Source organism: Marmota marmota, unplaced genomic scaffold, assembly GCF_001458135.2.
Source record: "Marmota marmota marmota unplaced genomic scaffold, marMar, whole genome shotgun sequence".
In the NCBI taxonomy this organism is placed as follows: Eukaryota; Metazoa; Chordata; class Mammalia; order Rodentia; family Sciuridae; genus Marmota; species Marmota marmota.
This window is the reverse complement of record NW_026000005.1, coordinates 53826771-53834156: the sequence shown is the minus strand read 5'-3', so window position 1 is coordinate 53834156 and position 7386 is coordinate 53826771. Positions and strand designations below refer to the sequence as shown.

The 7386-nt window shown below is 44.9% G+C and overlaps 1 long non-coding RNA gene and 1 pseudogene across 1 annotated transcript in view; one reads left to right on the top strand and one right to left on the bottom strand.

Annotated features, from left to right (window-relative positions):
* The window catches only part of LOC125618329, an 18938-nt gene extending 18235 nt beyond the window's left edge, over positions 1–703 (bottom strand). The window contains exon 1 of the long non-coding RNA XR_007349625.1: positions 693–703. This is a non-coding gene — a long non-coding RNA (uncharacterized LOC125618329). The remainder of the gene's footprint in view (positions 1–692) is intronic.
* Positions 704–4703: 4000 nt separating this feature from the next.
* LOC107138445 lies at positions 4704–5511 on the top strand (annotated as a pseudogene).
* The last annotated feature ends 1875 nt before the right edge of the window (positions 5512–7386 follow it).

Genomic DNA, 7386 nt, shown 5'->3' with positions numbered 1-7386 from the left:
TTTTCTTTTTTTTTTTTTTTTTAAGAGAGAGAGAATTTTAATATTTATTTTTTAGTTTTCGGTGGACACAGCATCTTTGTGGTGCTGATGATCGAACCCGGGCCGCACGCATGCCAGGCGAGCACGCTACCGCTTGAGCCACATCCCCAGCCCAGAAGCATGTATTCTTGCCAGTTCTGTGCTCATTATGAACAATCAAACCATAGAGGAAGTGGTAAAGCTTCCCACCTCCCTAAAGTGCCAGCCTGGGATGTCATCGGGATGGATCCAGGTGTTATTTTGGGTACATCAATCTGGACACATCTAACGCCTAATAAGAAAGCAGACACACGGCTGCATGCTACCACTTCATCTATTATCACTACTATTTTTTTTCGATTTCCTAAAAATTGAGCAGAAAGTAGTTTCCATGACCCCTACCCCACAATTTCCTGTATTACAAATATTTTCCATTCTCAGGGTACCTTTGTTACAATGGATGAAGTCATACTGATACATTATTATTAACTACATCCCATAGTCTACATTTCGGGTTCACTCTTGGTGTGAAATAGTCTGGATTTTGGCAGGTGCATGTCAAGTATCCCCGCCACAGCACACACAATAGTTTCACTGCCCTAAGTCTCCTGTGCTCCACCCACTCACCCAGCTCCCTTTCCCCTTCAGCACCTTGCATCCATGGTTCATTTTACTGTCTCCGTGTCTGGAAAATTTGCCTTTTTCAGAATCATATAGTGTGCAGTCTTATTAGATGACTCCTTTCACATACCAATACACACGTAAGGTTCCTCCATGTCTTTTTGTGACTGGATAGTTCATTCCTTTTTTTTAAATATTTTTTTTTAGTTGTCAGTGGACTGTATTTATTATATGTGGTTCTGAATCAAACCCAGTGCCTCACACATGGTAGGTAAGCGCTCCACCACTGAGCTACAGCCCCAGCCCGTCTTCCACAGGGGCCGTGCCATCTTTCATTCCCAGGAGCAATGAATGAGAGCTCCTGCAGCTCCTTGTTCTCACAGTGTCCGGTGTAGTCAGAGTTCTGGATCACGGCCATTCTAATAAAGGTGGGGAAGTACCTCATTGTTTTGATCTGCAATTCCTTAATGACCTTGGTGTGGAACAGGTTTTCGCATGTATATTTGGCATCTGAATATCTTGTTTGGTGAGGTCATCAGTTCGGGTCTGTTTTATTTTCCCCTCCAGAACTGGGCCTTGAACCCAGGGATGCTCTATCACTAAGCTACACCCCCCAGCTGTTTTATTTCTTATTTTTTTAAATTTTTTTTTTTTTTTAGTTGTTGATAGACCTTTATTTTATTTATTTATATGCAGTGCTGAGAATCAAACCCGGTGCCTCACACATGCCAGGCAAGTGCACTACCGCTGAGCCCCAGCCCCAGCCCACTTATTTCTTATTTTGAGACAGGGTCTCACTAAGTTACCCAGGCTGGCCTGGAGCTGGTGATCCTCCTGCCTCAGCCTCTCTAGCCACTGGGATTTCAGCTTCTGTTTCTCATGTTGTGAACACTGTCCATGAACAGTGGCCACCCTTCACCACTCTTTCAGCCTGCTTACCAGGTACACTCCACTGTGTTGGTGTACACCCCTGCGCAAACTCCTGAGTGACAGACACTACTTCCTTTGTTTCCAATTTCTCATTTACATGTATTATGACCCGTGAACAAGCTTATACACATAGCGATATGTATCCCTCAGTCCAGTTATCTAGAACCGAATGATGGACTGCTTGAAAATCTAATGCCGTAAAAGAACCACTGTATTATGTCCCAGAGTTTCTCAGGCAGGGATTTCATAAGGACTCAACTGTGGAATTCTATTCCATGTACATCTACTGACATCTCATTCCCAGCAGCAGTCACTGAGGGCCTAGAAGGCTGTGTTCAGCTGTCATCATGGACCAGAACACCTACCTGTGGCCTCTCCAGCACAGCAGTCCCAGCTAGTAGACACCTTACCTGATGCTCGGGGACTCCAGAAATAGGTCCAAAGGAGGCTAGGATGGGGCTGCAGGACAGCACCATGGTTGTTCCAAGACTTCATCTGATGATATTCCACTGGCCCAGAGAGTCGTGGGGGCCAACCAAGTACCTAGGGGGGAATTAGATCCTAGGTAACCATACAAGGCTGAAAAGGTCATCGCCTGCCTACCACATGGGCTCATCAGGGCTTCAAGATTCACATCAGAAACAGCATTGCTGCTTCAAAGACTGTACCACCTTCTAAATATGACGCTTCAAACAGCTGAGGATATTTAGGCCAACTGACACTGCACACCTGCCAGGGAAGGGTACCCGACTCTGCTCCCACCAGGGAGGACCAGACAGGTGGTGGTGACATCCCACCGCCTGTGCTTTCTGTATTTTCACCAACTCCAGGTTTCATCAGGCTTAAAAAAAGAAAAAAGAAAAAAAAAACTCTAACTTGTGAGGAACAAAAGAAAAAGTAGCAGCAACAAACTTCAAAGTTTTCATTGTAATTCTTTTATAAAAAAATTTTTTGGGTTGTAGATGGAAATAATACCTTTATTTTATTCATTTTTGTATGGTTCTGAGTCTCAAACCCAGCACATCACAAATGTTAGGCAAGTGCTCTACCACTGAGCTACAACTCCAGCCCCTCTCATTGTAATTCCTAAATGGGAATGTGAAGAGATGCTAAGTATTATTTACATATTGTTTGGCTATTTATATCCTTTCCAACATTTTCTTCTGTATGCCCTTTACCTATTTCTTCTAAATATATATATATAAAATATAAATAAAGTTATTGAGGATTGGGATGTAGCTCAGTGGTAGAGGGCCAGCTCAGCAGACCTGAAGCTCTGGGTTTGGTCCCTGGTGCTTTTTATAACATATGTGGAAAATAACTTCTTCCAGATTCAACTTGACTTCCTTCTTTGACACAGGACAACTGCCAACCCCTCTTGCAATCCTGATTTAGAGACTGACAGAAGGAAGACCCCCTGCGCCTCTACTATGGTTATAAGACAGTGTCTCCACCTTCACACAATTGACCTTTGAGGCTCCCTAACTCATCAAGCACACACCTGTGATCCCAGTAACGTGGGAGGCTGAGGCAGGATGATTGCAAGTTCAAAGCCAGCCTCAGCAACTCAGTGAGACTCTGTCTCAAAATAAAAAATAATCCCCAGTATCCCCCCAAAACAGGCTCAATAACTATGCTGTGAGGGTCATCTTGTGTTTTTATTTTTATTTTATTTTTTAGCACCCACCCCTCAAGTCATGACAAAGTGTCCCTAAACATCACCAAATGCCCCCTTAGGGGTAAAATCACCAACTGAGAACCAGTATTACTGGGGAAGCCCAAGCTATTCTAACAAAGAAATCCAACTGAAACCCAAGCTTAGGAAAGACAGACTGTGCTTCTTTATGTAGCATCCTCGTGTAAATAGCTCAGGGAAGGAGGCCAGCTCTGCTCCATGGGGGTCACTCAGGGCCCTAATTCCTTCTGGCAGTGTCTGCCCACAAAAGGGCTCACCTTTGCATGACAAGGTGTCTGGGAGACGGAGCAGGAAGGATGCCCACCGGAGGTCTGAGGTGCACACCAGCTGCATGTGCTCTTTCCATGGACAGGAACTCAAACACCTGTCCTAATGGCAAGGAGGGCTGGCTGGGAAGCGGGGTTTGGCTGGCAGAGACAGGCCCAAAACAGTCCTATTTGGGAAGTAGATTAATGTCCCTCCAAAGTCCTTCTGTTGAAGCCCTAAGCCCCATTGTGACTGTGGAGTTAGGACTTTCAGGTGGAAACAAAGGTCACAAGGATGGGAGCCACTCTATAGGGCTGGTGCCTAATAAGAGGAAGAGACACCAGAGGGTGCTGCCCTCTGCCCAGTGAGAATGCAGTGACCAGGACAGCTCTCAGCAGGCATCTGTCCTGCTCTTAGACTTTGCATGTTCAGAGCTGTGAGAAAATAAACTTCAGCCTCAGCCACTCCATCTGCAGAAGCAGAATAACAGGGAGGAAGGCAGCTGGTGGTGAGCACATTGACATTATTCCTAAGAGATGAAGCTGCGTGCAGCATGCTCGCTCTGCCGTTCCTAGGCAGCAACGCAGCAAGGAAGTTGGAAACCGCTGCCCCGCTTGCCAGTGCCCTGGATGCCCCTACTATTCACCTGGAAAGCTCCCCAGAGTCTCTCCCTCAGCAGGGGCTCTGGTGTGTACTCAGCATGCCCCTGTCCATGGGTTCTACCCCAGGTAGGCAAAAAGAAAGAACTCCAAAAACTTAACACTAAACAAAACAAAACAAAACCAAAAACTTAACACCAAAATAAAATAAAATAACCTAATCCATAAATGGGCTAAGGAACTGAACATATGTGGTAAGCCATTCTTATAGACCGTGGCCGCCATTAGAGGATGGCGCCGGCTTCCACTGTGGCCTGTGATAAACAACTCCTTTTATGGAGAGTTGGCGCGCAATCCCTTACCACCCTATGAGAGAGATTGGGAGGCCGGGGGCTTTATTAAGCTGTGCTTGGGTGTGTCGGGAGCGGGCGCTAGAAGATGATACATGACTCAAGGCCTGAATAAACTGCTGAAAGAAGAATCCTGTGTCGTGTTTTCCCTTGCCGGCGAGGGGTCGCGACAAACATACACTTCTCAGAAGAAATAAAATCAATCAACAAATATACAAAAAAAAAAAAATGTTCAGAGACAAGATGGCGGCGGCGGTGGCAGCAGCACAGGGCGGGAGAAGTGGTGGTGGCCCCAGCTGTGGGACAGGCGGCAGCCATAGGGGCTTGTGAGATAAGTGGAAAATTGATGATAAGCCTGTAAAAATTAACAAATGGGATGGATCAGCTGTGAAAAACTCTTTGGATGGTTCTGCCAAAAAGGTACTTCTGGAAAAGTACAAGTATGTGGAGAATTTTGGGCTAATTGGCGGTTGCCTCACCACCTGTACCATCTCCTGTTTTTTTGCCATAGTGGCTTTGATTTGGGATTATATGCACCCTTTCCAGAGTTCAAGCCAGTTTTGGCTCTATGTGTCATATCCTATTTTGTGATGATGGGGATTCTGACCATTTATACCTCATACAAGGAGAAGAGCATCTTTCTTGTGGCTCACAGGAAGGATCCTACTGGGATGGATCCTGATGATATTTGGCAACTGTCCTCCAGTCTCAAAAGGTTTGATGACAAATATACACAGAAACTGACCTTCATCAGTGGGAGAACAAAGCAGCAGCAGGAAGCCGAATTCACCAAGTCTAACGCCAAGTGTTTTGACCACAGCCACAGCGGGACACTGGTCTTGGATGCATAGGAGCCTGAAATATCCAGTCTTGCCACAGAAAGAAAAATAAAATAGCCAATTCTAAAAGCAGCCCTCTTTCTGCTGGATCATGCTGAATTACTGGATGGGTGGGGGAAGAAACAGAACTTAAAATGGGTAAAGAAAGAAATGTTTAAAATGTCCCTTTTTTGTCCTGAAACTTTAGTCTCTTCTGGAAAAGTAGGATTTTCTAGCACGGATACGAGAAGTTATTTCTAGCTGTAGCTTCCTTGGTCTGCTGATTGTGTTGTTTTGACTTGCTTTGGAAAAGCATTCTTGCTAAAAGCTGTACAAAACTTTTTTTTTTTTTTGTACCTAGTATTATTTTCTATAGTTTAGCTTCGTGCCATGCAGCATTTGAAGACTCAATTTTAAAAAATTGTTAACCTGTTGCTGACTTCGTGTTAATTCCTGTTTCAACAACTGTTTCCTGAAGAATTCAGGATACAACTTCTTGTGTATGACAGCTTTCCTCAAACACCATTTTTGTGGGTGTGTATATATCTGACTTGGGGAAACTACAAAAAAGCCCACAAAATATAGCTTTTAAATTTGTCTAAAACAGACCTGCCTGTTAAACATTTTGTGTTCTTAACTAATTGAAGAAGCCAGTGACATTTTTGATTTTATATTGTCTGTTTTCTATAGTATATCCCTGTTGATTTGTTTGCGCCCTTTATTAAGGCCAATCCCATTTTCTAAAATTTTTTTTCAATAAAAGGAAAGAAGATGTGAAAGAAAAAATGCTCAACATTCTTAGCACTTAGAAAAATACCAATCAAAACTACTCTAAGATTCCATCTCACTCCAGTCAGAATGGCAATTATCAAGAATATAATTAACCATAAATGTTGGTGAGGATGTGGGGAAAAGGTACACTCATACATAGCTGGTGGATCTGCAAATTGGTACCACCACTCTGGAAATCAGTATGGAGATTTCTCAGAAAGCTTGGAATGAAACCACCATTTGACTCAGCTACCCCACTCCTTATTTTATACCCAAAGGACTTAAAATCAGCATTTTAAGTCCTTTGGGTATAAAATACTACAGTGACCCAGCCACATCAATGTTTATAGCAGCTCAACTCACAATAGCTAAACTATGGAACCAAGTTAGGTGTCCTTCAACAGATGAATGGATAAAGAAAATGTGGTACATATACACAATGGAATATTACTCAGCCTTTAAGGAGAATGAAATTATGGCACTTGCAAGTAAATGGATGAAGCTAGACTATTATGCTAAGCAAAATAAACCAATCCCCCAAAACCAAAGGCCCAGTGTTTTCTCTGATATGCGGATGCTAATTCACAATAAGGGGTGGGGGGCTAGGGAAGAAGAGAGTTACTTTGGATTAGGAGTGAAGGGAGGGGAGGGACACTGGGTAGGAAGGATAGTAGAATGGAGTGGACATTATTACCCTATGTGCACATGTAACTACGCGACCAGTGTGATTCTGCATCTTGTACAGCCAGAAGAATAAGAAGTTACACTCCATATATGTATGATGCAAAGTGCACTCTACTGTCAGGTAGAACTAATCAGAACAAATTTTTTTAAAAGTGGGAAAAAAAAGGAAAGAGCTCACTAGAGAACAGCCTCAAGCTTCTCACATTTCTGACTGCCTCCCAAGAAAAATGCCCTCAAAGTTTTGTAGGAGTTGCCAAGATCTAGCCCAAGCTACGGAGAAGCTTCTGCGACTTCGCGGCCCCTACTCGGCCGTTTGCAGAGTGACGTCCTGCCGACCGCCCGCAGATGGGCTCCAGAGGTCCAGGAAGGACGGACACCCGGCTCCTGGGGTCTAGCTCTGGTCGGGCGGCCAGAAACCTGAGGTCCTGAAGACCGCGGGCAGCCGGTCATGACAAAATGTCCCTAAACATCACCAAACGATGTCTAGCCGAGGCCGGGCAGCCAGGAGCCCGAGGTGCTGCTGACCACGGGGCGCAGGACGCCAGTGTCTGGGACCTCTGAAACAAGCCAGGAGCTCCACTGAGAGTCGGCGCCGCCCGATACCCGGGCAGGCGGCAGCCCTCGCCGCTCGGCCGGTGCGCCCGGAGGTCAGG